Source organism: Sebastes fasciatus, chromosome 23 (genome assembly GCF_043250625.1).
Source record: "Sebastes fasciatus isolate fSebFas1 chromosome 23, fSebFas1.pri, whole genome shotgun sequence".
NCBI lineage: Eukaryota > Metazoa > Chordata > Actinopteri > Perciformes > Sebastidae > Sebastes > Sebastes fasciatus.
In genome coordinates, this window is record NC_133817.1 from 1,619,318 (window position 1) to 1,644,317 (window position 25,000).

The 25,000-nt window shown below is 41.6% G+C and overlaps 1 long non-coding RNA gene across 1 annotated transcript in view; it reads right to left on the minus strand.

Moving 5' to 3' along the window:
• Window positions 1-25,000, minus strand: part of LOC141761944 (uncharacterized) — a 67,592-nt gene that overhangs the window by 25,428 nt on the left and 17,164 nt on the right. Inside the window, exon 2 of the long non-coding RNA XR_012592669.1 lies at window positions 1,540-1,617. This is a non-coding gene — a long non-coding RNA (uncharacterized LOC141761944). The remainder of the gene's footprint in view (window positions 1-1,539; window positions 1,618-25,000) is intronic.

Sequence of the window (25,000 nt, forward strand, 5' to 3'; positions counted from 1 at the left end):
AGACCAAAGCTACGGTCTCCCCCGCGTCCTCCGACCGCGGCCAACACTGTTTAACAGCTTCACTAGATACAACCAAGAGGTTTTGGTGCTTCACTGGAGTTTGTGTTGGAGTCTGAGTCTGAACAGCGTAGACACACGAGAGACCATGAGGCACCGACCAGCAATGATTTATACGTGTTAGAAGTTACAAACAGTCCCTTTAAAGGGTCCCTGGCCCCAACAGAGTCTGAGCACCCCTGTTGTAGAAGAAAGTGTGTGTGTGTGTGTGTGTGTGTGTGTGTGTGTGTGTGTGTGTGTGTGTGTGTGTGTGTGTTAGAGAGAGAGAGATCCAAACTAGCTGCTACTACTGAACACACACTCCCCTCTCAAATCACAGCACACAACATGAAAACACACATAAAACATTAAACCCATGCCTGTGGTTTACACCCATGCACTGCGGCTTGCTGTGTGTGTGTGTGTGTGTGTGTGTGTGTGTGTGTGCGTGTGCGTGAGTGTGTGTGTGTTTGACAGGTGCTAGTTCACAAAAGGAAGTGAGTTATAGGTCAGGAATTCAGAGGGGTGCCTTCACTTTTGATGGCGGGAAACCACTAAGGGGCATGTTTGCATGAATGTGCACACACAGACACACACGCCCACACACAGACCGCACAACATATTCATCATCATGCGTCACCACAAACCCTTCATATGTGTGTGTGTGTGTGTGTGTGTGTGTGTGTGTGTGTGTGTGTGTGTGTGTGCGTGTGTGCGTGCGTGTGTGCGTGCGTGTGTGCGTGTGTGCGTGTGTGTGTGTGTGTGTGTGTGTGCTCCCACCCCCTACTCATCATGAACCTTCACCTAATTCGCCATCAGTCCATCCTCGTCACCCGATCCTCTTCTGGTCCCGGCTCTTTACCCACGATGCCGAGCTGCCGTCACAATATTTAATATCTTATTTCTCGTACGGGAAAAGCTCAATGTTTTCATTTCAGTTAAATATTAAAATGAGAAACATCTCAAACCTCCAAAGGTAAGGTAAGAAACGTCAGGAAGAGCAACTGAGGAGGAATCTCATGTCCATCTTCTAAAGGGGTCCCTTGACCTCTGACCTCCAGATCAGTGAATGTAAATGGGTTCTATGGGTACCCACGAGTCTCCCCTTTACAGACATGCCCACTTTATGATCATCACATGCAGTTTGGGGCAAGTCATAGTCAAGTCAGCACACTGACACACTGACAGCTGTAAAGGCCACACAGTGTTGGCGAGGAGGCAAAGTTCACAGCGAGAGAGGGAGCGGCACGGCGTATAAGGGCCAGAGAAACACACACACACACACACATGGCCTTTCGTAACAGGTAGGATCACGCTGTTCGCCCACACACACATTCTTCTCGTTCCAAAGCCAGGTAAACAATGTGGTCCAGAGGGGAGACGCACAAAGAGGTCTAATATACGTGGTTGCAATCTGGGTTTCCGTGCACGAGAAATTCCATGCAAATTCATCACACACACACACACACACACACGCACACACACACGAGGAGAGAGACGTACCTTTTGCCAGTATAGTGCGTCACACCAGATTTGGAGCCCATATCGGCGTCTGCAGAATACATGAAGTTCCAGTGAAGCCTGTGAGAGAGAGAGAGAGAAAGAGAGAGAGAGAGAGACAGAGAGAGAGAGAGAGAGAGAGAGAGAGAGAGACCACATGGTTACATAAGAAGTCCCTGTGAGATGGACAGCATCTCTTTACCGCCTGTCCTTGGTGATCAACAGCCCTCACAGCCAAACAGAGAGAGAGAGAGAGACGTTACATAAATGCCATTCAGCAATAAAGAAACACACACAAGGACGAAACATGAAGCCATGAGTTACACACACACACACACACACACACACACACACGCACACGCCCAACATGTGTATCTCTCCTCAGATCTTACAAGAGTCATGAACGTGACCTTTAACCTCCTCGCCGCCGCCGCTGCCGTTTGTGTTGCTCATAAAGGAGCCGGTGCTTTGGTTGTGTTTCGGAGAAGAGGAAGATGGAAATGAGATGAGATGAAGCATTACTCGGAGAGCGCAGTGTGTTGTTGATGGTGAACTTATTGGATCTGCCTGGAGGGACACACACACACACACACACACACACACACACACACACACACACCAAGCTAGCAGATGAGTATATTTCCAGTGAGTGGTCGTCTGCTGGGAAAATGTGTTTGATCATTACGAAACTTAAACTATAATATTGTTCTGTCTTTTTTTTTTTTTGCTCAGCTAGAGGCGGGGCCTGAAGATAGTGAAAGTGATGAAAGAAATAGCTGGACAGATTGTCATGAAATGTGTTGGGCAGAAATACAAGAAGGAAAAGTGAAGTAAAAAACAAAAAAACGAGGATACACCGAACAACTTAAAGGCCCCATATTGTAAAAAGTGAGATTTTCATGTGTTTTATATTATAAAGCAGATTTAAGTGATGTATAAATACTGTTAAACTATCAAAACGCTCAATATACGGAGAAATACACACAGCTCCGTATTCAGAAATTGTGCGTTTGAAACAAGCCGTCAAGATTTCTGTCCATTTGTGATGTCACAAATATACAATATTTAGACCATTAACACGGTTTTAAACATAAACATTCTAAATGTGTCCCAGATTATTTCCTGTTGCAGTTTATGTAAATAACATCAGCTGACAGGAAGTAAACATGGACCCAAACTGTTGCCTAGCAACGCAATTCCGTTGAAATGCACTAAAACGGAGCGTTTCAGACAGAAGGTAAATACAGGTATAATCAGGCAGACAGTATGAAGAAAATAAAGTTGTTTTTTTAACATTACAGCATGTAAACATGTTCTAGTAGAAACACAAAATACAAGTTAGAACCTGAAAATGAGCATGAAATGGGACCTTTAATATTAATTGATTAATTTACTTATTATTATTATTATTATTTAGTTATTTGTTTTTTATTTTTATTTAATTTCTTTCAACATTATTATAATTACTATTTATCTATTTATTTATTTTTCTCTCCTCCTTCTCCTCAGACATACCTCATGCCTATGACACATAACCTCATCATCATCAACGCATCCTATTTTTTCCTTGATAATGCGACATTGTGACCAACAGATCTGTGTTGAAATCAGCAGGAGGATGAGAGCTAGTTAACATTAGCTGTTAGCAGCCGGTGGGCAGCACAGTCCTGCACGGAGCCAACAGCTAACACGTTAACGGGAGGTTGCATTGAGTTCATTATGATGTGTTCAAACTCAATTCAGTAGAAATGAGTATTGGGCAAAGCTAAATTATAACGTAATCATGATGTGTTTTAAATGTAATCTTGTAAAATGTAGTTTTTGACTTGAATAAATCCGGCTGTTTGAGGGAGATGTTTTCATAGCAATATATAAAATATACATTAGAGACTGAATTATGAGCTGTTTAACTTCCTAACATGAGCTCTAAGTGTTCTTTGGTGTCGAGAATCGTGGGATTTCCCTGGTATTGGTATTCATTCCTAAATTTCTAGCATCATGACATCCTTATTAGTGATTATAAAGTGGATTTTCCCTTTAATCTCCACATGTAACAGCATGTTTCCAGTTTGTTTTACACAGTGACAGCACAATGTTGCTTGTAGATATACAGTTACATCTCCAGCTCGAGCAGATTCCCCCGTTCTGACTTTCCATTATACAGAAGCTCAAACTGTGATTCCTCTAAGCCCCGCTGCTTGGACTGCACCGCTGAGGGGAAATGCACACCAAACACTCCTCGGGCCTTTGAATGACTTCCCACAAATGACTCAGCAGATCACTCATTACGTTGACATTCGGCCATAAAGAAAGGCCGGCGGCCTGGTTTAAGTAGATATATCAGTATGGTGTGATGTTGGCTAGAAGTTGGTTCAAATTCTAATCAAATCAAGGAGGTTAAAAAGGAATGCAAAGGGATTTTTAACGAAGCACTTAAAGGGACAGTGTGCAAGAATCCTAAATGTCTTGTTAACAGCTTCACCTGTGGCCGTGAAGTCAACTAAATTCAGCGTCCTGTTGCTGGCGCTTGTGCTCGCTCTACATAGACATGAAGGAGCATCGCTCAACACAGTGAGGAGACACACGTCAGCTAAAAGCACAATATCACTCTATATTTCAGCTGCTTGGCAGTAATGTTAGCTGACCAGACCAAGGTCTCTCCATGAATCAATGCTGATACTAGTGTTGGCTTTTCCCGCCTCAGCCTCCCGACCGCGGCCGGAGGGAACGGGGGAGACGATAACGTTTCTCTCTGCGGAGCCCCGTCACTTCACAAGACACGGGAAACCTCTGTTGGTCTGGAGGAGCTGCAGCAGTTATTTCTGCACAAACGTCCACTGAACATTCACTAGATATTCTCAGAGCTAAACTAACTCTTCTGCAGTGTGGAGTGAGCAGCATGCACGTGAGAGGTGGAGAGAGAGAGAGAGAGAAGGAGCACGGTGTGAGAGTGAAGGCAGGCAGAGGAGCAGAGTACAGGAGAGACTCCGGATGAGCGCGCATGAGACACCGACCCGCAATGATTTATACGTGGAAGAAGTTACAAACAGTCCCTTTAAAACTGCATGAGACAGATTTGCACGTTAAAAGCCTCTAGTGTCCATGAGAGGGAACTGCAGTTTTTAATGTATCCTTAAAATTAGAAATGCTTCTCATCTAGTGCAGCTAGGTGGTGAAGTGTTTGCATGTATGCTGGTATAGCTGTGAAACAGGGTGTTGCTTATATAGTATATATCCTCCTGCTTCGTCCACAAGAGGGCGACGTGTCTGCAGCTGCAGAGCTGAACTTGGTTAAATGGAATTTAATCCACCGTCATGTTGTCACTTAATCGGAGCAGGCGGTGTATATTACATTCATGTGTGCAGGGGGCATTATAGGAGGCTGCATCAGACACTCCTGCAGGTATCACAGCTACATTATGCAGCACGAGGGATCATCAGGTTGGTTTGTAAAGCAGATGTTGAGACCAGAGAAGACAAGCTGGACAGTGTTTGTTTGGCCACATATAAAGACCTGTCCTGACATTGTCCCGTGCTGTAATGAGCCGTTCTTCCCGTCCTTCTGATTAACTTTGTGTGTCTGCTGCTTTCTCCTCAATCACACAAATGATCAGAACTCAAGAACATCCATTAGTTCATCACTGATCCCAGACCAGATGTCTGCGTCTACTCGTCTACCTGAGAGTGATATGGCTTTATATATATATATAAGCAGTGATCTGACTGTCGGGGGCATTTTAACTGAGTCATATTGCATCGGCAATTCTGTCTTTAAAGGTGCTCTATACATATTTTGTGTGCGTACCTTCAGCACTCAAGACAGTATTCTGCTACGTTAGCTGCACACTGTTGGCGCTTTAGAGGAGCTGAAGAGAGGCGAGGCACTCGGGAGAGCGCATAAACGTAAATACGTTTTAAGAGTGAAAATGTGAGCTGACGTTGTGAACATGGGGCACGAATGAACGGCTGATTGTTACGTGAAAGTGAAACTTAAAACGCACGGGAGACGAACAGCGGTCTCCTGGTTGATAGCCTTGTAGAGGGCGCCCAACCGCCTGCCCGCTCGCCCGCCCGCCCGATGTGTCTCTTTCGCTCCTTAAACTGCGTCACCTCAGCACGTTCTCTGAGCGTTTACTGTTGCCGTGGACGGGTTTACATTGTAGTTAATGGAAAGCCCGGTGCGTCTCATACCGGCGCTCGATGGCACCTTGTGAGGCCGATGTCAGTGACAAAGTGTCTGTATTTGACGCCCTGGGAATGAGAGCGGGCTGGCCCACCGCTGGCTGCTGGTTTCCCACCCTGAGGGGACAGGCCCTGGATGCCGAGCGACACAGTGACTCACGTTGTTCTGGCTGCCCTTGCACTCAGAGACATTTATCCTCCGGGGTTTGACAGACGAGGACCACGGCCGAGAGAGAGAGAGAGAGAGAGAGAGAGAGCATCTCATTGGCTCGCGTGACTCTTAAAGCATCAATGCAACGTAGCAACTGCGGCGTCAACATAGTCGCAGCCAGGAGGGCAAAGTCAGTCAGCTGGCTGCAGGGAGACGTCAATCACCACCAAGGCCAAATAAGGAACCACAGTTTCCTTAATGATGTAACCGCAGCGCTATGACAAAGCTCTTTTTCTGCCAACCACCTCAGCAGCGTGCGTGCGTGCGTGTGTGTGTGTGCGTGTGTGTGTGTGTGGTTTAATCTCAGGGCGCTGGTTCTGCTGCATCCAGAGTGATGTACATCGTGTTCCTGAGTGCCGTCTGACAGCAGCCCCGTGTGCTGCCAAAGAATGTGCTTCCTGGCATCGTCACAAACCTCCGACTACACACACACACACACACACACACACACACACACACACACACACACACACACACGTCCATGCCTTTTCACCTGCATGGTTATTTGAGAATGGATCGGCATGTGATGTGTACTGTACAACACCCAAACCAAACCAATCCCTCGTCAGAAACTCATCTCATTTACGATGTTCAGTATGTTTTTAATTTGCTTTCTGGATGCCTTTGATTGACAGGTCTGTCAGCCAATCACACTCTTCCTTCTCCATCCAGGCTCCAACTGACTGCCCAAATTTGGGTTTTCTGGCTACACCGAAGCTATAAAATATTTGAATTGCGCAACACTTAACGATGCCAACTACCATAAAACTCAGCGGAAGAAGAAGAAAAACATGTAGCAAGGCCAGCGGGATACCTCTGGGGTCTGAGAAGTGAAGCCAATGCTGAAGTGCATTAAACCTGCATTCTCTCTAGCAGCCAGCAGGGGGCGACTCCTCTGGTTGTATAGAAGTCTCTGAGAAAATGAGCCTACTTCTCTCTTGATTTATTACCTCAGTAAACATCATAAACATGAGTTTATGGTCTCAATCGCTAGTTTCAAGTCTTCTTCAATACAGCACGATGTTCATTTAGTAAATTACGGTCCAATTTAGAGTCAGATTGACCATAAAGAAGGGGATGCTTTAGGTGATTGACAGGTCGCTACCACGCCGTTGTCCGGTCTGGGTGTCGTCTTACAACTTTAACCCTTTCACCGTCTGAAAAGTACTCGGATCTTGGCGGAGTAGCGCCCGCTTGGTCACATGACTCGATCACGGTGTCCCGACGTCACGCCGTCGTCACGGCTTGGCGCTCCAGTCTCGGTCTGGGTCTCACTCACATGAACGGAGGAAGGGAAATAACTCTGGATTCAGCTGTTAGTGTGTTTTACAACTTTAAAAACGTAATGATTTAAATCAGGACTATTAGAGTGTTCGTACCGGGGAGTTGATTCACCTCAAAATAAATTATCCGCTGAGTTACAGACGTCTCTTTCCCAATTTAAGTCTATGGGAAAAAGTATTTTTGGGCCCGATGGCATCACGTGACGGACACGGAAGTTGCAGTACCGTCGTTTGGCCACTACGAAAGTCCGGATCGACGACTGGCACTCTTCCTGGAGGGGCTTGATGACGACGGCCAAAATGACAAACTCGAGGCTTCAAAGCCGTAGTCCACAAACCAATGGGTGACATCACAGTGACTACGGCCACTTCTTATATATTCGCTGTATGCCGCCGCTATGCGTTTCATATAGTATCATGTTCAATTTCTCACGATTATAACAAACCAAATTTCATGAAAATTGGTTCAGAATGAACGTCACTGCTGTCATTCACAACACAGCTGAAACAACACTTTCCCTGAAATGTTACGAGGTTTTGAGGTGTTACACATTCAACCCCCGTGCAGGAAATGTTCCTGAACATGTAAGGGATAGACTGCATGTGTGAACGGGACGTAACGGTTGAACTCTCTGTGTCTCATCTCTGTGTCAGGTCTGCCATTTTCATACTGACACGAGTGTCTCGACCGAGGTGGTTTTCATGTGTACTCTGCGGGTGGAAGATGCCTGTGAAAGGCCTGATGAATGAACGCGTGGTCGTGCACGACATCACGACTCGCAGGTGAAAACCCCGGCGTAGGCAGTTGATCTGTCGCCACGCTGACACACAGCACAACTAACGGATGAGTCATAACACCACAGATTGAGATCTGACACTCATTAGAGAAGCTCTCTTATAGCTGCTTGTGAATGTTACTCCCACAGAGGTGACACTCAGTTGATCCTGCAGACCCTAAACCAGCAACGTCCCGGCTACTTCTCACCCTCAGGTCCTTCGACTCCACGCAGGGTCGCTGCACTGGCAGACGGAGTCCTGCTAGATTTGTACAAATATTAAAGTGCCATACTAAAATTTACATAACTTGATAGCTTTCGTGTTTGATGTTATAATTGAATATAATATAATAATATAATATATATAATATAATATATAATTGACCTGAAAATTAAATAAATAAAATCCCAAATCCTGAAAACTTTAATTTACAAAACAATATGCAAATCAATATATAATCTAAAAAGAACATTTTAAAGAGTGATTCAATCCATAGAAATGTGCTACGTTTTCCTTTATCAACAAAACGGGATCTCATGCGTAGACGCTAAGGAAATGACGGCCGGCGGTGAAAATAATTTTTCAACATGGCATGGATGGAACTTGCCCAAATCAAAAATAAATGAATAAATAAATAAATAACTTATTAAATGTAGCAAAAATATAATATTAAAAATAAATGTAGCCATTAATTAATTAATTGATAAAATGTGACATAAATAGATATTTCTGTTTTAATTTACGTCCGTATTTATTTGTATTTGTATTAATTAATTTATTCATTTACTCTTCTGTTGAATTTTCCCTTTTATTTATTTATGTATTTATTTTTTATTAATTTGTATTTATTTATTTTTGCATCTATTTTTTTATTTATCTTATATTTATTTCTAAATGTGTGCATGTATTTATGTACATGACACATTTGTATAATGTATAATGGGGTAGAAATGCATAAAGAAATATATATGATATATATATATATATTTATATATATATAAATGTTTAAAGAAAAGAATACAGAAATAAAAACATTTGGGAAAATAAATATAAAGGGTGAAATGCAAAGGGAAAATCAGCCATAAATAAATAAATGCATGAATACATAAATAAGTACATACATTTAAAAATAATTATAAAATGAATTAAAAAAAATGAATAAAACAATTATTTTGAAAAATAAATAATTACATTTAAAAATTTATAAAAAATAAATACATGACTAAATAAAAGGGGAAATTAAACAGAAGGGTAAATAAACAAGGGAATCAATACAAAGATAAATAAATAATTAAAGAAGCAAATTAAAACAGAAATATCAATTTATGTCACATTTTATCAATTCATTAATTTCTATATTTTTTTAAATATTATTTTCACTACATTTATTTATTTATTTATATTTGATTTTGGCAGGTCCCGTCCTCCACATCATGAAGCATAGCTTCTGTGATCACTATCAGCTGAAAGAAAACACACGTCAGATGGCAACTTCCTTCATGCTGCAGCTTATTAATAAAAAGTGCGTTATTATTACGCTGCTGTGAAACGCATGAGCTCCTCTGCAGGTCAGCGTTGCTAATAAGAGGAGTGAACTTCCTCGGGGTGAATTATGTGAAATACGATCAGTGAATGTGACTCATGAGATCATTTATAGACACATGAGAAGAGCACCAAACTGATCTATGAGGAAGCGTCCTCCGAACACACGTTGGCACTTTGACCCTGAAGCTCTGCTCCCATCCCTCCCAGTAACACCAGCCTGAGAGACGTAGAAAAACACACTTAGATCTCTAACTAACAGCCACCAGGCAGACAAAACAACCCCACCAGTACTCACGGGGGTCCGCTGTGTTTTTACCCAGCATGCAGTGGGAATACAAACTCCATCAGCCTGCGATGTTATCCAAGTATCTTCTCCTCTTTTTTAATCTCCGCTCCTCGCTGCTTTGACATCACGCTCGCTCTGCTTTGTGAACGATCATGAATGAAAAAGAGGAACATGACTCACAGTCCCACTCACAGACCACAAAGAGTTCTCAGTAAGCCGACGTGCTTACGTACGAGTATGTATATGTATATGTGTGTGAGTTCCTTTGAAGCGTTCACCTAGTCGGCCAGATGAATCATAGCGACGAGGCATGATGGATCTGAGGTCAGGGTCTGACCCCTCCGCCTGTATAACACATTAAGATAAACAGATAGACGCAGAGAACGGAGAGGCAGAGGAGGAGGAAAATGCAATTACCTGCACTGTTCTGGCTGATTGACGTCACTTCAAACTCCAAACACACAAAGAGTAACTTAATTGAAAAAGTGAAATCAAGTCTGCGATGAAAAGAAAGATCAGTCGACCTCATCGACACTATCTGAACTTGAGTTGGAGGAAAAGTCCCCCAGACGTAGTTTCTTCTCTGAATAACTGAGAGCATCCTCCAAAGAAAACACCCCCACAAGCAGATCTCATCTGGTTGACGCTGCATGGCTTTCGGGGCCCCAGGGGAACCAATGAGCAGCAAGCAGGGGCGGAGCCTCAGTAGCTGTCAATCATATTACCCAACTTGTTGTTCCTACAGGAGGATGGTGCAATCTGGTATCACTGAAGTAAGTAAGCAGCAAAACAGGCAGGTTACAGAGCAGCTGTAACACTCTTGGGTCACCTGACACTACATTTGGGTCTCCGGTGGCTCACGCAAAAAAAAAAAAAGAAAGGCAAGGGATGTCCAGTGACAAGGAAGATGAACATGAACCATGTGGTGCAACAGGAAGCTGACCCCGACAGTAGAGAGATGAGAGGAAACAAGGAGGGTAGTGGCTAGAAGGGGAAACTGGGGAAACTCTTGTGAGATTGTTAAGTTTAGGCATTGACCTTGAATGGTTAAGGTTAGGATAAGTCGTCGGGCAGCGAGTCCCGCGAGAGTTTGTGCAAGTTTTTGCAGATCTTAGAACAGATTTTGCAACTTGCAGGGAGACAGAAATAGGGAATGACATGCAACAAAGGTCCCTGAACGGACTCAAACAGGGGACATTGCTGCGTTTTTCTGCCGTCCCCGTCCACAGCACTGTATTGCTTTGCTTTGGTGCAGGTGCTTCCGGTCTGTTTCTCGATGGTGGGGGCACACCGACTGTACTGTTTAAGGTTGGCACCTTAAAGGGATAGTTCAGGTTGTATGAGTTACTTATCCATAGTAGGTGTATTACTTACAGGAGCACCGGCGACGAAGCAAAGCAATTCAGTAGCTGTGGACGGGGACGTCAGAAAAATTCCGATTTTTTTAGATGACGCTTTCTTTAAGTTGTCTAAAAATAAGTTTTTTGCCGTCCCCGTCCACAGCACTGTATTGCTTTGCTTTGGTGTCGGTGCTCCTGTCTGTTTCTGCAAACTGGGATCACGCCGACTAGGGATGCACCGAGGCCAATACCGGATCGTATATCGGGCCAATACTGACTCAAATAGCTGGATCGGATATCAGTGATAATGGGGCCGATCTATTAAATTCAATTCTATGTTTGTACACTATATGCATTATATACTGGAATTTTATTTATTGTTTACATTTTGACAAATTCTTTGCAGCATTAAAAAAGTTTATTGGGAATTGTAAGATTTTCTACCAAGTTGCTGGTGTACGATTTATTATTTTAATAAATAAAAATTCTCTAAATGTATATTTATGTATTTATGTGTCACATTTTGTTTTACAAAGTAAGAAAAGTGATGTTATCTTACACATAAAAGAAGTCATTTCCATACAGTGAGGCATACAGCTCATTAATTAAACATTGGTATCGGATCAGTACTCGGTATCGGACGATCTCCAAAGCCCAGGTATCGGTATCGGTATCGGGACTGAAAAAGTCGGATCGGTGCATCCCTACTGCCGACCGCCATCTACTGTAAGTAATACACCTACTATGGATAAGTACCTCATACAACCCCACTTCAGACTATCCCTTTAATCCCTTGGTCACCACGAGGTTAACAGCGTCATGTACTCATGAACTCAGCAGAGAGAAACACGTTGTGCAACTACAATAACTTGTCATGGATACTTTGTTGTACACTGCCAATAATTTTTCCGAAAGCGTTCGTGCGTCAGCTCCAGAAACACGCTGCAGATGTCTAATCCATCACTCACCACCAACACCACTTTTTGTGAAATTAACAATTCCTGGCAATGTGATAGTGAGCAGAGAGACCGTTCTCTCTCTCTCTCCAAGGTTAGAGAGCTGGCCGGCTAACAAATCAAACAGCATCAGTGAGCTGTGTCAGGAACTGAAACCAAGACAAGCAACGGACCAACGTGGACATCACGAAGGGAAGAACTTGGGTTGTTGAGTTGAGCAGCAGCAGGAAGGCTTTTAAAAACTCAAAACTTGAGCTGGAACAATGGCGAAGTTTTGAGGCTAATATTGATATTTGAGAGTTAAAAAAAGATAACATATCAGCTGTGCAGTTCAAAATGTGTTACTTGGTGACATCACCACGTCACGGAAGAAAAGGCGGGACTTCAATCGAGGCGTTTCAGGAGCAGTGTAACCTCCCTTTGGCCTGGACTTTGTAATTTTGCAGACCTTTTACATGCACAAAAAAACGACATATATATATAACACACTAAAGGAAAGGGAAAAAAAGCATAATAGGTCCTCTTTAAAAGAACTACAAGCAAAATGAAGTCAAGTCTCAAGCTAATAAAGACGTTAACTGCCTTCTCAAGATCCTTCTGATTGAGGAAGAACTTTACTTTAGCCAGAGGACGAAGCTGGAAAGAGTTAATCTGTTTATCAAATTATCAAACAGACGTCAAATGTCACCGCTAGGTTTTTTACATTTGGTTTGAAATAAGAAGCTTGAGACTGCAACAGTAGTCAAATATTCAGTTTTACCTTCATTTAAGTGAAGGACATTTTGTGACACTGCTTTATGTCACTAATACAGTTCAACAGACAGTTCAGTGCATCACTTCCATTAGGCTTCACAGGTAGATAGAGTTGTAGATCATCCGCATAACAATGAAAAGACAGATTGTGCTCGGCTATAATTGACCTCAGAGGCAGCATATATAATGAAAAGAGGATAGGAGAATGGTATGATATTTGTATTTAGTGGACCTAAACACACTCAAACACACACAAGCACACTAGGTTTTCAAATCAAAGGGACAAAAATGGTGTGAATGCCCTTTAAAGTTCATAAAACGCTATTTAAATAAAAAAAAGTGATGGTGCAAAACTACAGCCACGAGGAGCGGAGGGTTCCGTTTATTACTTTATTATGCCGTCGTCAAATCTCATGCTGCCGTACATTATGAGGGAGAACACTCGGTGTACAGCCTGGAGCAGCAGAAAAACGTTGGTATGCTGCGATCAACCGTCTACTAAGGGCGTCGTAACCGAATGACACGTCTGGTTGGAAGCCACATCATAGCCGACCTAATGGTCCACGTCAAAGCAAGAGGTCATATCTTGATCCCTTTATGACTCGTGTAAGGTCTGGTTCGTTTCACACAGACAGGAAGTGAGATGCAGAGAAAAAAAAAAGGAGATGAACTGACAGGAAATGGTCTGAGGTTTCTCAGTTCTGTGTTCTTGACGCACATCTCCAACTGGACTCCATTTTTCTGTCTCCTGATCAGCTTCCTGCATGCCGTCAAAGAGCCTTAAATTAAGCATAAATCACAACAACCTCTCTCCCTGCTTCCTGTCCCCTCCTCTCACTACATTTAGAGCATTTACTTTGTTTTTATTATTAGATTTATTAGCCATTGAATTGTTGAAGCTGTCAACTCAACACTGACGTGTTATTACCTTATAAAGTTGTAAATGTTAGCAAACAGTTGTCTATTAACAAAAGCTGTCAAAGTTTAAGCGATAACGCTTTAACACAATCGATCTTTCGGAAGTTGTAGGCTCGAGTGAAGATACTGGTATCATATGAAACTAGAAAACCTGATGAATCCATCGGTACCAACCATGTCATACTAGCTGGTCATGAAGGAGGTTAAATAACGCTCCAAACTTGCAATGAATTTTGGAGAGGAAAAACTGTCATGGCCATTTTCAAAGGGGTCCCTTGAGCTCTGACCTCCAGATATGTGAATGTGTGAGGGTTTTTGTCCGAAAAAAGTCTGAAAAATGTCAAAAAAATGTCAGAAAAATGTCAAAAATGTCCAAAAAAAAGTCTGAAAAATGTCTGAAAAGAATGTCAGAAAATTGTCAAAAACAAGTCAGAAATAAAGGCAGAAGAAAAGTCAGATCTTGGTATCATATGAAACTATAAAACCTGATGAATCCATCGGTACCAACCATGTCATACTAGCTGGTCATGAAGGAAGTTAAATAACGCTCCAAACTTACGCTAAATATTGGCGAAGGACTGTCATGGCCATCTTCAAAGGTGAGGGTTTAAATACTTGACAAATCTCCCTTTAGTCGTGATTAATCACGGACAACCATGCAAATAATCATGATTAAATATTTGAATCGATTGACAGCTCAACTATTTACTCGTCCAGCAGACATGGAGCAACATAAGCATTCATTTGGAGTCGTGTTTCTGGCCACCTGGCGAATGTGAGACCAATGTTCCCTCCATCCTCTGGATGCTCCGATATGTTTACCAGCTCAACGTATTCTCATAATCAACGGTTCTTACTAAAAAAGTTATTCTGTTTTTATTGGAAAAAAAAACGATATTTAAAATCTCACTTGAGAATAATGAAATGCCTCAAGTCTGCAATTCATGATAATACATCCCACCATCTAATATTTCATGATATACTTGTTAAACATGTACTTTTAATTATGAGATGAGTCCAAGACCGCCGAGATAATCCAGTATCAACAGAATTTATTTTTTCAAAACTGGACATGAGACTAAGATCTGACTTGAGACGTGCAGCCAAGGATTGAAGACTTCCATGTTCTGTGTGTGTGTGTGTGTGTGTGTGTGTGTGTGTGTGTTTGTGTGTTAGTGTGTGTGTGTGTGTGTGTGTGTGTGTGTGTGTGTGTGTGTATCAGCACTGACGTAAACTGAAACTCCTCATGCGTTGATTCCAGATTCTAAAAACCCTGACGTGACCAAATTCAACAATCTCAGTTCTCGCTGAGTGAAACGAAACCTGCCTGAAAAACCACCAGTTTCTTTTCTTTTACATCAGTGGAGGACGCAGCGCTGTGATGATGATGAAGGTCTACTGATGACACATTAACAGAGAGAGAAAGAAACAGAGCTGATAATGAAGGTTTATTATTATCATATCATGCGTCAGGTACTTTCAGAGAGCCAGGCAGGCGTCGATTCTGCTAGTGTGGTTTTACTAGTAATTACCAGATCGATGAGGTGAATGTGAGCTCAGTCAACCGTTAGAGATGTTCTGAGGACAGGTTTCTAACTGACTACGATGATATCAAAACATTATAACAAAGACCTATTGTTCTGTCAAACCTATTGTTCTCATTTCTCACAATGTTCAAGTGAAATAGGAGAACTTCAGTGTGATTCTGAAAGGAAAACAAACTACATTCTTTCAAATTCAAAATACAAGCGCACAAATAAAGATTACTCATTAATAATTGGCTGCATACATTTGGCCACTTTACAAAAGATTTAAAAAAAACGTGTACTGCCGTGATTGATGTGTATTGGAGGATGCCGCTTCAGCAAAAAAACGTACTTAATGAAATTTCCAACTTGAAGCAGCACTGACTAAAATACAAGAACAACTAATTTAAACAAGAACGTAGGTTTAGTTTCAGAATTGGGTGGAGCTCATTGAATCAGATGTTCGGTAACATTTTACTCCCACCTCCCCCAGCCTTAAGTGGGGTTGTAACAGTTGGGGGCTCGTCCGGGATCACCTCGAATATACACAACCGTAACAATAACCATCACTTATAAATGGTAAATCGATAATTAATTAAGTTAATTAAATAAGTTAAACTTATAATAATTAATAATGTTTACTAATTATTAGTAATGCTATAATTTCTGTTAATTTATCATTAGTTTGTGTAATATGAAATAATTAGTTTATAAATTCTATAGTTTCATAGCTGATAGGAGACAATAACAATTACACTCTGATTACATTAGTAAACTATTATCAGTTTATTGTTGCACATATTATAACTTATTATGAAGTATTTGTTAGTGATTACCAATATGAAAAAAGAAATAATTTGTAAAACATCTAGACTATAAACATTACATAGATAGATGGACCAAAAAACAGTAATTAACCATATTAACCAAAATATTAACTATCTATCTAAATAACTTGTATAGATGACATCCAAAATAATGTTTATTAACCATTGACAAAGTGACAAATATCTGGTCTATATCTATATAATATTTATAGATGTTTTGCAAACAATTTCTATAAAAGGTTTACAAATAATATCTTAATCATTAACTGATAAACTGTTAACCATAACCATTATTAATTATCATTTTGTTGTTTGTTAATAGTAAAATAACTATTAACTAAGTTTAATTCGCTATCAATTTACCATTTTATAAAGTGTTACCCGGGGTCCTTATCATACTTTGTGGATGCTATTTCCTGGTATTTAATATACTTATATCGATCTAGCAAATATTACGCTTTCCATAATAATGGTAGTGGTCTGTACATTTCCGTATTATACTAATAACCCGACTTAAAACTCATTGATAGACAAGATAATTTGCCAAAAAAACGACTCTAAGCCTACTTAATACTTTATTTTAGAATGTTTACAATGTCTCGTTTTTACCTGTCAGAGGGCTGCGTAGCGCCGACATTTGAAATGCAACCTTTCAAAAAGAAAATAGACTGGGTAGTAGTCGTGTAAAAACAGAGATGATGCCCGCAGCAGCTTCAGTTGCTTCTCCAATATTTCACTGTTCTAAATGCCGGTCTGAATGGATCCCCATGTGGATCATGCAGCTGGATAGTCGGAGGACACATTGGAAATGATGTCATTGCATTTACAGCAAAAAGTACAACGCATTCGATATTTCCATCTTCGAATAAGAGAAATGAACTTAGTGCAAGGTGACGTTTAAATAGCATCTGTCGGTAAACTGCTGGAGAAATCCCCCAGCTCTCTGACAACCTGTGAAGAACTCCCACTAATGCTCTGAGGACTTCCCAGGAACCCTTAGAAGTTTCCCTTGAATCAATCCTTTGGGGAATTCACCAGAAATTTGCCTGAGTGCTTCACAGAGGAATGCCTCGCCCACATTGGCCACGTCAAAGCCACAGCCTCTTTTTTTTCTCCCTTCTTTTGCAGGATTTGCAGGAAAATACCTAGGAAAGTGGACTTTAAAAACTAATATACAGGAAAGATGAACACCCTACACAAACACACACCACCTTCCTGGAGGGCTTGGTGAACAGACGCATCCTGAACACTTGAGTCACTGCCGTTCATGATGGCTTATGACTGATTATTCATTGTTTGAAAAGAATTCCGGTCACTGGTCACCTTTTGCTAATTCTGAAACTGAAAGAAACACTATGAACACTTTAAGAAAGGGAGAACAGAGCGAGACTATACAGACGAGACTATATGACAGGTCCTGTTGACAACACATGCAACACACCTGACGGATGATGAAGCCAGGATTGGGAGCGGAGCGGGGGCGGATCAGCGAGTCGGGCAAAGTTACCTGTTCTACTCTGACAGGAAACCGGCTCACAGGCCGACACTTCCAGAGGACTTTGTTCACAGGCATCAAGAAAATCTTAAATAGAGCTGGAAGATTGAGGAGACATACACCTTCATGAAATAACTCCAAGCAGGTTATAGGACCAACAGAAGAACTCCCACTCACAGCCTTCCCCTCGGACCGTCCTGATATCTCACTCAGCTTTATGATTCAGTCGGAGGCTCACTGCACTACGTATATATATATATATATATATATATAACCAACACCATATACTGTATTAGGGATTTGAGACAAGAGATGTGGTTCTTGTGTGACCTGTGAAAATGTGTTTGGTCACGACTTTTATGCTGAGGAAACTACTCAGTATTGGAGACAACGCCTCTCATCAGTATTAGAGACAACGCCTCTCATCCTCTGCACGCCACACTGGAGTCATACCAGAGCACCATCAGCCGTAGACTGAGACCACCGAGGTGCACCTCGAGGTCGTTCCTACCAGCGGCCATCAGACTTTAGAACTCCTCCATCTTCTGCAGGAAGGACAACTGAAAACACCGGACACTGACAACAAATATAATATCAATATCATGTGCAACATCATTGTTCATTGTGTTCAATATTACTTCCTTTTATCTTTTTTAGCTTACTTTTTTTAATCTTTTTTATCTTACTTATCTTATTAACTCATTTTACTAAATGTATCTTACTTTATAGTTATTCCTTTAGGCACTGATGCTAGAAATAGTACTTTTTATTTTATACACTTGAATTTGTTGTAATTTTGAGCAATGTCTGGCACAAGAATTTCCTTCAGGATTAATAAAGTTCTATCTTATCTTATCTTATTAACTCACTGATTGGTTGTAACATGAAGAACTAATCCCGGGAACACACTAAACGAGAATCAAGTTGATTTTGTGCCCGATTCCCCCCGCCCCAACAGTCGTCAGCAAAGCCCTGACTGTTTGATGGTTCTATAGATGATCTTTCCAGATGTTCCTGTGGGGTGTTAAGAGTGTTTATTTACATCCCCCGATCGGTTTGGAAGTCCATCTTGGCCGCACCGATTTCAAATCGTAAATATTAAACCTGTTGTGTGCGGGGAACCCCGAGGACAGCCGATGACGCAGTCACGTGGGAAAGAACGATAGCCAATAGAGAACCAAGCTGAGCATAAAGTCGTAGTAAGATGGAGCTCAGAAACGGAGGACCAACGTGCTGATTTGTGGCAACAACGCAAGTGTTTATTCAACGTGTCTCCATGACTTCCTCCTTCCATCCTTCCTCTATTTTTAGTACAAAGTAAAAACTAACATCGCTACTTCTTCCTGCTCGTCGTCCGCCATGTTTGTTGACACTAAAGTCACGTTTGATCGCCAGAGATTTTGCGAGATATCCGTTATTTTAGTCGGGACTCTTGTTGTTCAAGAATGAATCTGTTAACATATCGTTATGTGTGGGCTCTCTCACATTTTCAACATGTGTTAAGATTTGAAAACTCTTTAAGTGTGGGCCGGTCTTTAGTGGACAAAACTCTCCCTACTGCATAGCGGAGATTCTGAACTTTTAAAACATTATATACGTCCTAAACACTGAGTACAATAATGTGTCACTTGTGTACTCTTGTCTCACACAAAGTATTATAAATACTTCAGAAGTCATAAATACATTTTTGTTTTTAAATGTTTTAACAAAACCGGCGTGTGCAACGTAACCTTCCCAATCCATCCAACCAGGCAATAAGAGCTACTAGCAAACAAACATCCCATAAAACGAACCTTAATTATGTCATAATCTATACAAACAGACATTAATATAAGCTGTCTTAAATGTCTGTAATTAGCACAAATGTCAAGTCATTTGCAAGATTAGGGGACAAGCCAATTACATCTAAATAAATAAATAATTAAATAGTAATTAAAATCATTCATTTAAAGGTCACCTATTATGCAAAATGCACTTTTCCATGTCTTTTAAACATCAATATCTGTCCCCAGTGTGTCTACAGGTCACCATAGTGTCATAAAAGACCATCCTCTCTCTTTTTCTCCTCCTCCGTTTGTCCGGAAATGGGTGTCGAAAATCACTTTGCAGCTTTTCCTTTCTCTTCTGACGTCATTAGAGAATTGCAAGGATGGGTTGGTTGAACTAGAGAACGCGCAGCTAGCTGACCCCGCCCCACAGAGCGTCACTCTGTGTCATCCACAACCGAACTTGACCAAAGTAGCCCCTTCTGTTAGTCTGCAAGAACCAGCAGAACAGGCTTCATGTACTCCCATCATCTAAATATAACATGTTCTTTCACAAAGGCTTTCTGTAATTACACTGTTTAAACAGATGATATTTATATATTATATATATTTGATGTCATGCATGTAGCAGAGTACAGGTAGTAAATAGTGACTTGTAAGCAACACAACACATTTCTGTTTCACAGTCAAACTTTATTTGAGTTGACAGATGACAATATTAATTATTCACAGCATTTGTAATCATCTCACCTGTTAGTTAGTTATGTTAACATGGTACAGGAGAAAGTCTTCAGCTCTGGTAAACTATGGTAAGCTAAGCTCCGGTGGTCTGTAGTCATGGTAACACAGAGACAGCTACTACTGTAAATAATATACCATTACTCTGATCTTCCATACATTTATCTTTTAGCAGAAATAATGAACTGACTACTGTTTCACATCTTCTATTTTCCACCCTGATGGTCGCTGTGTAGCTACATGCTAACGGGTTAGCTCTGTATCTCCCATCTGCTTTCAGCTGTCTGCTCTCAGCTGTCTGCTCTCAGCTGTCTGCTCTCAGCTGTCTGCTCTCAGCTGTCTGCTCTCAGCTGTCTGCTCTCAGCTGTCTGCTCTCAGCTGTCTGCTCTCCTCTGGGATGATTCTGTCGGTCATTTCTCACAGATGGATCTGTAAAGACAGACGTAAAACAGAGTGTATGTTTACGGTTTACAGAGTTGATGCATGAGGTAAACACTGAGCTAACCAACAGAGATATAAACAGCATTATTTACCTGAGAGAAACCGTCAGGAAAACCTGGAATCTGGACCGCAGATGTTCATCATGTGTCGCCGATTTCTGATCAGATTCCTCCGGTAACGTGCGCTGGGTGAAGTTTCTGGTTTATAAACTTTAAAGTGGTTTATAAACTTTATTCTAGCTGCCTCTCCCTCCACTACCCTCTCTCCACTCCTCTCCCTCCACTCCTCTCTCCAGAGCTGCTCCGGGAGGGAGGGGGAGGGTGACGCTGTTGTTGAGGAAGTTTGATTGACAGAAAACGCTGACCAATCAGAGCAGAGTGGGAGGAGACAGGCTGTGAATCAGGGGTTTTCAGACAGAGGCTGAATTAGGCTCTGAGGCAGGCAGACTCAGGCTGCAGTATGAGAAGAATAAAGGGTTTTTTGAACATTGCAGCATGTAAACATGTTCTAGTGCAACATTAAAATACATCTATGAACCTGGAAATGAGCATAATATGTGACCTTTAAGAGCATGCTGAGAAACATAAACAACATTTGGTGTTTTATGAATTAAATTTAGATGTCTAATACTATGAAACTACTTATTCCATGCACAGTTTACCTTAAAGGTGATTTTTTCATTGTATTCATTGACTCACAAAGAAAAGGTTAAAAAAACAACAACTCCAAAATGAGAAAATAAGCTAAATGAGACGAGGCTTAGCGGATCATAGGGGCAAAAAACAATTTACAAATAGACTTGAAAATCAGCGGAGCGGGACGGTCCATCAGTCAACTTTCTGTTTTCTCATTATTTCATCGTTTCCTCGGTTGAGTGTTTTCATATCAGCGCTGCATTACGTTACGCTCTATTTCCTGTCAATCATCCGACACCCACGGAGAGAAATAAAAGTCTTCTTCTCCTGCATATAGTACGTGGCAAAAGTATTCTAAATATTCACAGCATTACGACTAAGATCAAATATTGCTTCAAGGTACACTTTAAGTCCGACAGAAATTAAATTGCTCTTTTTTGCTACAACCGAAATTGCATTTACTCTTGGCTTTCTTTCTGTAACTCATTGATGACCCACTTGTGCACCAAACTTCAGACTGACAAAGTTAGCAACTAGCTGGTGAACATAGTGGAGCATTTAGCAGCTAAAAGGGACAGATATTTCCCTCAGGATGTGGTGGAGACCAAAAACAGAGCTAAAAGAGAGTTAGTCTTAGCTACATCCACGAGCTGGACACAAACAAAACTCTAAATGATTGCTGTTGTTAACATCTTGATGTGTAAAATAAGCAACGTGATCGCTCAACGAACAACACGAACAGAACACGAACAGAAATATACAAATTAAATAAAATAGTCATAGTAAAACAATTTTAAAAATTAAAAAAAAATGTAAATAGAAAAATAATAAAATAAACATAAATAAATAATGATAAATTGGTTATAATTAACTATCATGAACTGAAAACACACTGTGAAAACACAAACAATTCCTAGAACGCCATGGTAGCTGTATTTACCCTCCTGTCTGAATTGCTCTGTTTTAATGCATTTCAACGGAATTGCGTTGCTAGGCAACAGCTTGGGTCCATGTTTACTTCCTGTCAGCTGATGTTATTCACATTCACTGCAACAGGAAATAAACTGGGACACATTTAGAATGTTTACGTTTAAAACCGTGTAATGATCTATATATTGTATATTTGTGACATCACAAATGGACAGAAATCCTAACGGCTTGTTTCAAACGCACAATTTGTGAATACGGGCTGTGTGTATTTCTCCGTATATATTAAGCGTTTTGATAATTTAACAGTATTTATATATCACTTAAACCTGCTTTATAATATAAAACACATGAAAATCTCACTTTTTACAATATGGGACCTTTAAAGCGGTTTTGCTCTCGACAGAGCGCCGTACAGAGTTGTGTGTGCCGTGTACATTTCACTTAGCGTGCATACATCGTCTGTGAGACAGAGCAACTCTCATAAAGCTGGAGGACAGTGAATGCAACACGTGTGAAAGAGAAAGGAAGGCCGTTATAGACTCTCTCCCTCCGTGTCCGGTTCCCTCTCTTCTGTCCTCTCTCTCTCTTAGTTTAAGGCGTGTTTACATTTCACACAGCAGAAAACAGACAGAGAGACAATAAAACCCAGTTTATTAGGAAATGGCTCCTATGCGTTTCACCGGCGCCTGACCCCCCCCCCCCCCCCTCCCCTTGCCCGGTTGCTATAGAAACACGCCATAAGAGGCAGCGCTTTCGCCTCTCGGAGGGGGACTGAGTCATCGAGAAAAACCTGTGGATCCGAGCCAATCAGAGGCTGCCAGGAGGACTGAAGGCCGATTCAGAGAGCCAATCGCGTGGCGAGATCAAGAAGACGTTGAAGAGATTAACACGTCAGAACTTTTGCTTTCCGTTTGACTATATAACTTCTAGGTATGTGTGTGGGTATGCCCATTTCACTTCTTCTCTATATTCTTCAGTCATAGAGTTTCTATCCCGGTTCAGTGTCACCGTGACTCCGGTTAGATGGTCCTGGCAGCAGGTTGTTACAGCTCACAGGTCACAGCCACCTCTCTCTCTCTAGCTCTCCGTCATGAGGAAGTGATACGAAAAATAAATAGCAGCCAGTCACACGTCGCCTGAAATGTCACACCATGCAGTGAGGAAAAGTGTTTACACATTAACCAACCAATTTTACCAACTTTTAGCTGAACTCTGCTGTTATTGAGTGATATAGCAATACAGCCCATTAACAGCAAATCATTATGGCACACCATTTTCCAAATCATGGCAAGTTTTTAGATAGATTCTTTATGCGGTTACACTCCCAACGCTTCGTCAACGTCCCTCGGCGTCTGATACCAATTTACCGAGGCAATCTTCAGCATCTGTATGAGATGCAGCGGGCTTTCAGCTTCACAACAATGACCCGCTAGCTGAACATTATCCCGCTTATTACACGCCTACTTACTGAAGAAATCAATAATTTGACACAAAAACGGTCCTCCAGAGTCCGACATCAGAGCTGCAGCCATAGCAACGCTCTGCTATAAAGAAATAATAGACCGGAGAACGCCGTGATTGACCAATCAGAATCGAGTATTCAACACAGTCGTGTAATAAAGAGCGAGAAAGTCCGCGTACGCCGGGTGTGACGGGAGGTTGGACAGGTCAAACAAACACAGGACTTTCACTCAGGAGACCAACGTGGACGCAAACAGTTATTTTATCATAGTTTTGTTCTTAAGTAACGGAAGTTACGTAACAAACATACTTATTTTAGGGCCGTCAATCAATAAATGTTGAAAATGAAAATGAACCTTTAAGGGAGATTTGTCAAGTATTTAATCCTCTTATCAACATGGGAGTGAACAAATATGCTGCTTTATGTAAATGTATGTATATATTTATTATTGTAAATCAATTAACACAAATCAATGACAGATATTGATCCAGAAACCCTCACAGGTTCTGCATTTAGCATAAAACAATATGCTCCAATCATAACATGGCAAACTGCAGCCCAACAGGCAACAACAGCTGTCAGTGTGGTACCCATAGAACCCATTTTCATTCACTGATCTTGAGGTCGGAGGTCAAGGGACCCCTTTGAAAATGGCCATGCCGGTTTTTCCTCGCTAAAATTTAGCGTAAGTTTGGAGCGTTATTTAACCTCCTTCACTAGAAGCTAGTATGACATGGTTGGTACCGATGGATTCATCAGGTTTTCTAGTTTCATATGATACCAGTATCTTCACTCTAGCTTTAAAACTGAGCCGCTACAACCTATAAATCTTGCGTTATCGTGTTATTGCGTTATCTTTGACAGCCCTATGGGGAGCTGATTAGGGAACCCACTGCCTTTTTTTCCCCGGGCCCCCTTGTGGGTTAATTCAGCCCTGATCACAGCTGCCCAGTTCCTTCTACTGTGAGGAAGGTGGTCGTTTGGCAGCTCTGAGGGCATGACGTGCAGTTACTGCTCTGGATTTATTGAGGCCGGTTTTGGTGGCGTGAGCAGAACCTGCCGGATTGTAAAGATAAAAAACAGCTTTGAGTAACGGCTTCTATATACTGCCTCGCTGCACGGTCCAACGCCGCGTGCCCGGCGGCAGCTCCTCCTGTGAGGCCGCCCTGAGGGCTCCGGAGTAAAGGGAGCTCGCTTACTGCAGGTGCTGCACACACACACACACACAGACACACACACACACACACACACTCACTTGTGCAAATAAACTCCCGAGTAAACACTTCAACAGCACCACCAAAAATCTCTTCCTCCTTTTCCTCTTCCACACATTTACAAACACAGGCTTAACATCCATTAAGAACCACATATTTAACGAGGCCGAGTGTTTATC